The sequence below is a fragment of the Aethalodelphis obliquidens genome, unplaced genomic scaffold (assembly GCF_003676395.1).
Source record: "Aethalodelphis obliquidens isolate GAN/ISIS:26980383/991018 unplaced genomic scaffold, ASM367639v1 scaffold111, whole genome shotgun sequence".
Taxonomy (NCBI): Eukaryota; Metazoa; Chordata; class Mammalia; order Artiodactyla; family Delphinidae; genus Aethalodelphis; species Aethalodelphis obliquidens.
In genome coordinates this window covers 1,227,530-1,235,806 of record NW_020838055.1, presented here as the reverse complement: position 1 = coordinate 1,235,806, position 8,277 = coordinate 1,227,530, and positions in this window count along the sequence as shown.

Here is an 8,277-nt window from a genome sequence, read left to right as displayed (position 1 = left end):
GTTCTATCCCTGGTCCGGGAAGATCCCGCATGCCATGGAGCAACTAAGCCTGTGCACCACAACGACTGAGCCTGCACTCTGGAGCCCACAAGCCATAACTATGGAGCCTGCGTGCCTAGAGCCTGTGCTCTGCAATGAAGAGTAGCCCCCGCTCGCCGCAACTAGAGAAAGCCCATGTGCAGCAACAAAGACCCATTGCAACCAAAAATAAATAAATAAATTTATTTAAAAAAAAAAAGTTCATGCTCCCTGAACGAAGAGGGAAGAACCAGACCAACACTGGCCATGAGAAGTTTAAGATTCTTGTTTATTCATACTCTGAAGGTCAGCAGCTGAGTTGGGGGTTAGACCATTGAAGCTGAAAGTTAGGTGTGTTCCAAGAACCTCTCTGCCCCTCCATGGATGGCATTACTCAACCAAATGAAAACATGGGGAAAAGCATGGCTGGAGAGAATGCTGCTGGGGCAAGGAGATAGGAAAGGTTTATCAACAACCTGAGGGAACTTTGAAGATGCCCCCTTGACATCGTCAGTTGGATTTGTTCAGTTGACACATTTAGAAGATAAACTGTTGCTGGTTTTTCAACAACGATGGTTTTGGTTGATTGTGGTTTCTATAGTTTGCCTGCTTCCTGTGACCTACTAAAATAGATTAGTGAGTTCTAGGATTTTACATTGTCAGTTTTGGTTAAAAACAATGATCTGGACTAATAACCGTAGAAGAAGCACAGTTATATGTTCCTACATGTTCTGGTCATGTCTTCATAATAAAAATTGTGCAAACTTTTTCTACTGTTTTTGTTCCAAGTTACAAAGCAACACAACAGGGCATATAGTCACAGCAGGAAAGCCCAGAAACTACACCTGATTTTTGGAAAAGTGTCAAGTAATAGACAGAGGCGAGACATGAATTTCTCCTTCGTTGTCCAAGTTCACTACCATCTCCAAGTGAACCAAGAACAGACTAGAACATGTGATGAAAAATAGAAATAAAAATGTCATCAAAAATGGTAATTTAAGTATTTATTAATTTAAGAGTGTAAGGGTAGCAGATTGGATGTTTCCATACCTTCAGGCCAAATAAACTTTGGGGAAATAGATGTGAAGTCAGAATCTTGAATACATTCACTTGCTATGAAGCCCCCTCAGGTGACTTAAGGTGATGTCACTTGAACTGTGTAGTAGGGAGATAATGCTGTGTTCTTCTGTAGCCCAGGTACTTGGAACTACTCTGTGACTAGAATCAGATCTTAGTCTAGATGCCTCAGAAGTGGCCTGCTCTGGGGAGGAAGCCTTGGCTGGGGATGGGTCAGAACAGAGTACTTAGAAGGCATTTTTAGCTGCCTCTCAGTACATGACAGCAGTGGGTTGGGGGCTGGTTCTAGGGAATGAGAAGCTAGAATTCACTCTCACCACCATTACCTGCCCCCCACCCCAAGGCATGGTGAGTAGTAGGAGGATGGGGCAAGTACCTACAGAATGAGGTTTCATACATGGCATTAAGGGCCATAGCTGCTCCTCTCCTACCGCTGACATCATCTATTTGCCTATGTCTTCTGAGGTGTCCCAGGGAAGGGCATTATGCTGTACCCAACTGCAAGAAACCCAGATAATGCTCTTTGCCGGCACAAGTGGCATGAGAAGAAACCCATAAAGCTTGACGTGGCAGATTCTGATTGGAGGACATGACTGAGGCCTCATCCTGGGTTGCTGGGTGGGCAGTGGGTGATGGAAGATAGTAAGAGAGACCCTGATCAAGTGTGGGCTTGTTGGAGATATATACATATCCATGGTTTCAGCATGCTATATATATATATATGTATATGCATATATATACACACACACACATATATATATATATATATAGCATGCTGAAAGCAAAAGTTGGTTCTTTGAAAAGATCAACAAAGTTGACAAACCTCTAGCAACACTGATTAAAAAGAAAAGATACAAATAACTAAAATCAGGTGAAAGTGTTTATTACTACCAAATTTACAGAAATAAAAAAAGATTATAAGAGAAAACTATGAGCAACGTCCACCAATAAATAACCTAGATAAAATGGAAAAATTTCTAGAAACACATAAATTACCCAGGACTGACTCAAGAAGAAATAGAAAATCTGAAAAGATCTTTTAAAAAATAAAGAGATTGAATCAGAAATCAAAAACCTCCCAACAGAAAACATCCAGGACCAGGTGGCTTCACTGGTGATTTCTACCAAACGTTTCAAGAAAAATTAACATCAGTCCTTCTCAAACTCTTCCTAAAAATAGAAGAGGAGGGAACATTTTCTAATTTATACTGTGAAACCAGTATTACCGTGATAGCAAAGCCAGACAGAGACACCACAAGGAAACTGCGAGTCAATATCCCTTATGAATACAAATGCAAAACTCACAACGAAGTACTAGCAAACTGAATTCAACAGCACATTAAAAAGATTGTACTCTCTTGTCAACTGGGATTTATCCAAAGAATGCAAGCATGGTTCAATAAAAGAAAATCAACCAGTGTAATACACAACATTAACAGAATGAGAGAAAAAAATACGATCATCTCAATTAACACAGAAAAAGCATTTGACAAAATCCAATGCCCTTTCATAACAAAAACACTCAAAAAAGTACAAATAATGAGGAAACTTCCTCAACGTGATAAAGGGCATATGTGAAACCTCAGAGGTAGTATCATACTCAGTGGTAAAAGACTAAAAACTTTCTCTCTAAGGTCAAAAACAAGACAAGAATACCCATTTTCACCACTGCTATTCAGCACTATACTGAAAGTTCTAGCCAGAGCAATCAGGCAAGAAAAGGAAATAAAAGTAATCCAAATTGGAAAGAAAGAAGTAAAACTATCTCTGTGCACAGATGACATGATCCTATATACAGAAAACCCTGAAGAGTTCACAAAAACCCTGCTAGGTCTAATAAACAAATTTAACAAAGTTGCGGGAAACAAAATCAGTGCACAAAATCAGTTATGTTTTTATACACCAGCAGTGAACAATCCAAAAAGGAAATTAAGAAAACAGTTCTACTTATAATAGCATAAAAAAGAATAAAATACCTGGGAATAAATGTAACTAAGGAGGTGAAAGATTTGTACACCCTAACTACAAAGCACTGTTGAAAGAAATTAAAGAAGATCTAAATAAATGGAAGGATGGCACATGTCCATGTATTGGAAGACTTAAATTGTTGAGATGGCAGTATTGCCCAAAGCTATCTAAAGATTTAACGCAGTCCCTGTCAAAATTCCAGTGGCATTTTGCAGAAATGGAAAAACTGATCCTCAGATTCATATGAAATTGCAAGGGACGCTGAATAGTCAAAACAATCGAAACAGCAGCAGCAACAACAAAGCAACTTTGGAGGACTTGGCACCTTCCCAATTTCATAACTTACTGCAAAGCTACAGTAATTTATGCCAGTTTATCCTGGCATAAGAATAAACATATAGATCAATGGACTATAATTGAGAGTCTAGAAATAAACTTCTGCACCTATTGCCAACTGATTTTCAACAAAGGTGCCAAGACCATGGAATGGAGAAAGAATATTCTCTTCAACAAATGGTGCTGGGACAACTGTATATCCACATGCAGAAGAATGAAGTTGGACCTCTTCCGCTCTTCATTTATAAAAATTAAATCAAATGAATCAATAATGTAAATATAAGAGCTAAAACAATAAAATTCTTAGAAGAAAATATAGAGGTAAATCTTTATGACCTTTGATTTTGAATGAAATTTTAGATATGACACCAAAAGCAAGAGTAACAAATGAAAAAAATAGGTACATTGGACTTCATCAAAATTGAAAACATTTGTGTGTCAAAAAGACATTACCAATAAAGTGAAAAGACAGCCTATGGAAAAAGAGAAAATATTTGCAAATCATGTATCTGTTAAGGGTCTAGTGTCCAGAAAATATAGAAAGTGCCTACGTCTCAACAACAAAGAGGCAAACAGCCCAATTTAAAAATGGACAAAGCACTTGAAGACACATTTCTCCAAAGATATACAAATGCTCAACAAGCACATGAAAAGGTACTCAATATCATTAGTCACGAAGGAAATGCAAATCAAAACTACACTGAGATACCACTGTACACCTACTAAGATGGCTATAATTTTTTGTTTAAAGGAAATAATATGTGTTGGTGAGGATGTGGAGAAGTTGGAACTCTTAACGTTGCTGTTGTGAATGTGTAATGATACATACCAGATTTGGAAAGCAGTTTGACAATTCCTAAGAAAAAAACCTAAACATGGAATTACCATATGACCCTGTGATTCCAGTCCTAGATATATACCCCATGCCCCAAATGAAAACATAATCAAATGCTAGTACATGAATGTTCATAGCAGCACTATTTACAATAACCAAAAGATGGAAACAACCCAAATAGTCATCAAAGGATGAATAGATAAATAAATTGTGGCGTATACATATAATTATCCATAAAAGGAATGAAGTACTGATACATGTTACAATGTAGATGGACCTCACTAGCATCATCCTAAGTGAAGGAAACCAGACATAACAAGTCCCATATTGTGTGACTTCATTTATATGGAATGTCCAGGATAAGTAAATCCATAGAGACAGAAAACAAATTGGTGGTGGCTGGGGCTGGGGGAGGGGAGAATTAGGAGTAACAACCTAATGGGCACAGGGTTTTATTTGGTGGTGTTGAAAATGTTTTGAAAGTAGATAAAGGTGGTGATTTCACAACAAAGTGAATGTACATCTCCCCTGTTTTTCCCCACTTTATAGGTTTGGTTTTGTTGTTATTTGTATGGCATTGTACTCATCATATTTATAATTTTGTACCTTTTAGTTTTTCCACTAAGCAAGCCAAAAGTTTTTCCGTGTTGTAAATCCTTCATAAACATAATTTCAATGGCTGCGTACTGGTCAGATGATAAAATGATTCGTGTATTTATTCATGTAACAAGTAGTCAGAATCTATACCGTTATTATTCATTGTCCAGCCTAGACTGGACAATGTATATAAAAAAGTGAATAAAACATACCCAGCCTTGGCCCTCAAGAACTTTTGTGTTCAAATGTGGTAGAGATGTTAAACAAATTAAAACACGTATAAATATGTAACTATAAATTCTAATAAGTGCATGGACAAAAAAGGACAGGGTCCTATGAAATCTAATTTATATTGTAGAGTCAGGGTAGACTTCTTTGAAAAGTAATATTTTAACTGATACCTAAAATATGAAGGACGAATGGGAATTGACTAGACAAAGACATTTAATAGTGATGGTGGTGATGATGGTAATGATGATAGTAATGATGGTGATGGTGGTGATGGTAATGGCAGACATTTATTAAATGCTTGTAGGCACTGTTATAGTGCTTTACATATACTGGCCACATTTAATCCTTGTAACAACCCTATGAGGTCAATACTATTATTATACCCAATTTTCAAAAGAGAAATTGAGGAACTAAGAGGTTAAGAATCTCCCTAAATCAACTCAGCACTGGAACTCAAGCCCAGGCAATCTGACTCTTTCCCCTACTCTCAACCACCGCATAAAGAATTGAAGCAGAGGGAGCCATACTGGTAAAGGCCAGAAAGTAGAAAAGAGCTAGTTAAAAAAAATTACGTGTGTTCTTATTTTTTAAATGGACTTTAAATATACAGAAGTATTCAAAAAATGATAGAAAGCTTGTGTACTTACTGCCCGAATTTAACAAATCTTATTTGGCCATATTCAGTCTGCTTTTAAAAAGTAAAAATTTAGAGCTACAACTGAAATTACTTTATCTTCCCATAGTCCCCATTTATCTTTCTCTCTCTTTCCTTTCCCAGTGTCAACACTGTTCTGAATTGGGTGATTATTATTCTCGTGCATAATTTATTTATTTTTACTATATATGTAGTATTGTTTTATACATTTTAAAATTTTAAAATGATATACTGCTCGTATTGTCTGCAGCTTACTTTATGATTTTAAGATTTATCTCACTTGTATAATTGTCTCTTTCGGGCAAATTGCCAAAAGTAGGGTTATGAGATCAAAGAATATGTTCACTTTAAATTTTTGTGCGTAATAGAGAAACTCAGTATTCAGACCATGGTTGGAATGATTGTAGTGCAGGTTTTCATCTGGTGAAATAAAACACCAATTAATTCATGAAATATTCCATTGCATGAATAAACCACAATTAAAAAAAATCTTCTCCTGCTGTTGGATATATTAACTGATTTCAGTTTTTCACTATTCAAGCAATACAGCAATGAACCCTCTTTGGATATTTAGCAGAATTCTCTAGGCAACATGCCCAGGAATGGAATTGTTGGGCCAGCTCAGTACCAGGTGTTATCAGACTTAAATGTACTTGCCAGTCTGATGGGCCATAGTGTTTCACTGTGGTTTTTATTTGCATTTCCCAGATTACTAATAAAGTTTGTTGGAGATGTTTACAAATTCTGGATACTAATCTTTTTGTTTCTTATTATCAGTGGCAAATATATTCTTACAGTTTGTGGTTTGTTTTAATTTTATTCATGGTGTCTTTCGATGGACAGGTTTTTATTGTAATGCAACTTATTAAAATATTTCTTGGTGAGTAGTGTTTTTTGGTATCTTGTCAGAAAAATCCTTTTCTACCTTAAAGTCATAAAGCTTATCTTCGAAAAGCATTAAATTTTTCCTTTTCACATTTAGATATATGATTCACCTGAAATTTATTTTATTTATTTTACTTTACTTTACTATACTTTTACTTTACGTAACTTTACGCCACGCGGTGTGTGGGATCTTAGTTCCCCAGACCAGGGATCGAACTGGCAACCCCTGTGTTGGCAGCATAGAGTCTTAACCACTGGACTGCCAGGAAAGTCCCTGAAATTTATTTTTGTATATAGTGTGCAGTAAGGATCTAATATTTTCTTGTATGCTAATCAGTTAACTGTGTCATTAATGAATAGTCCATTTCCCCTGATTTTTAAAAACAGTTTTATTGAGATATAATTCATAAAATCTACCCATTTAAAGTGTAAATTTAATGGGTTTTTTTTAGTATATTCACAGTTGTGCAACCATCACCATAAGCTAATTTTAAAATATTTTCATCATTCCAAAAAGAAGCCCTGTACCCATTATCAGTCACTCTCCATTAGCTCTCCCACTCCCTGTCCCTTTGCCATGCCCAGAACTAGGCAAACACTATTCTACTTCTGTTTCTATAAATTTCTCTCTTCTGGACATTTCATATGAATGGAATCATACAATATGTGGTTTTTCATGACTGGCTTCTTTCACATAGCATAATGTTTTCAAGCTTCATCCATGTTGTAGTATGTATCAGTACTTCATACCTTTTGTGACTGAATAGTATTGTATAGAGAAACCACATTTTATTTATCCACTCATTAGTTGACATATTTGGGTTGTTTTCACTTTTTGGCTATTATGAATAAAGCTTTATGAACATTTGTATGCAAGTTTTTGTGTGGACATATGTTTTCATTTCCCTTGCATATATACCTAGGAGTTGGATGGCTAGCTCATAGAGCAACTCTGTGATTAAGTTTTTTGTTATTTTTTTTTTGCGATACGCAGGCCTCTCACTGCTGTGGCCTCTCCTGTTGTGGAGCACAGGCTCCGGACGCACAGGCTCAGCGGCTATGGCTCACGGGCCCAGCTGCTCCACGGCATGCGGGATCTTCCCGGACCGGGGCACGAACCCGTGTCCCCTGCATCGTCAGGCGGACCCTCAACCACTGCGCCACCAGGGAAGCCCGTGTGTTTAAGTTTTTGAGAATCTGCCCAACTGTTTTCAAAGCTGCTGCTGTACATGTTACATTCCTACCAGCAACGTATTAGAGTTTCAATTTCTCTACATCCTTGCCGACAATAGTTATCTGTGTTTTTGATTATAACCACACGGGTAAGTGTGAATTGGCATCACATTGTGGTTGTGATTTGCATTTCCCCAATAGATAATGATGTTGAGCATCTTTTCATGTGCTTATTGGCCATCTTTATATCTTCTTTGGAGGAATATCTATTCATATCCTTGGCCTACTTTTTGGTTGGGTTATTTATGTTTTCAGTATTGAGTTGTAAGCATTCTTTGTGTATTCTGGATATAAGTCTCTTATTAGATATATTTTCTGCTAATATTTTCTCCCATTCTGTGGATTGTTTTTTCACTTTCTTGATGGTATCATTTGCAGCACAAAGGTTCTTTTAATTTTGATGAGGTCCAGTTCATCTGTTTTTTCTTTTGTTCTTGGTGCT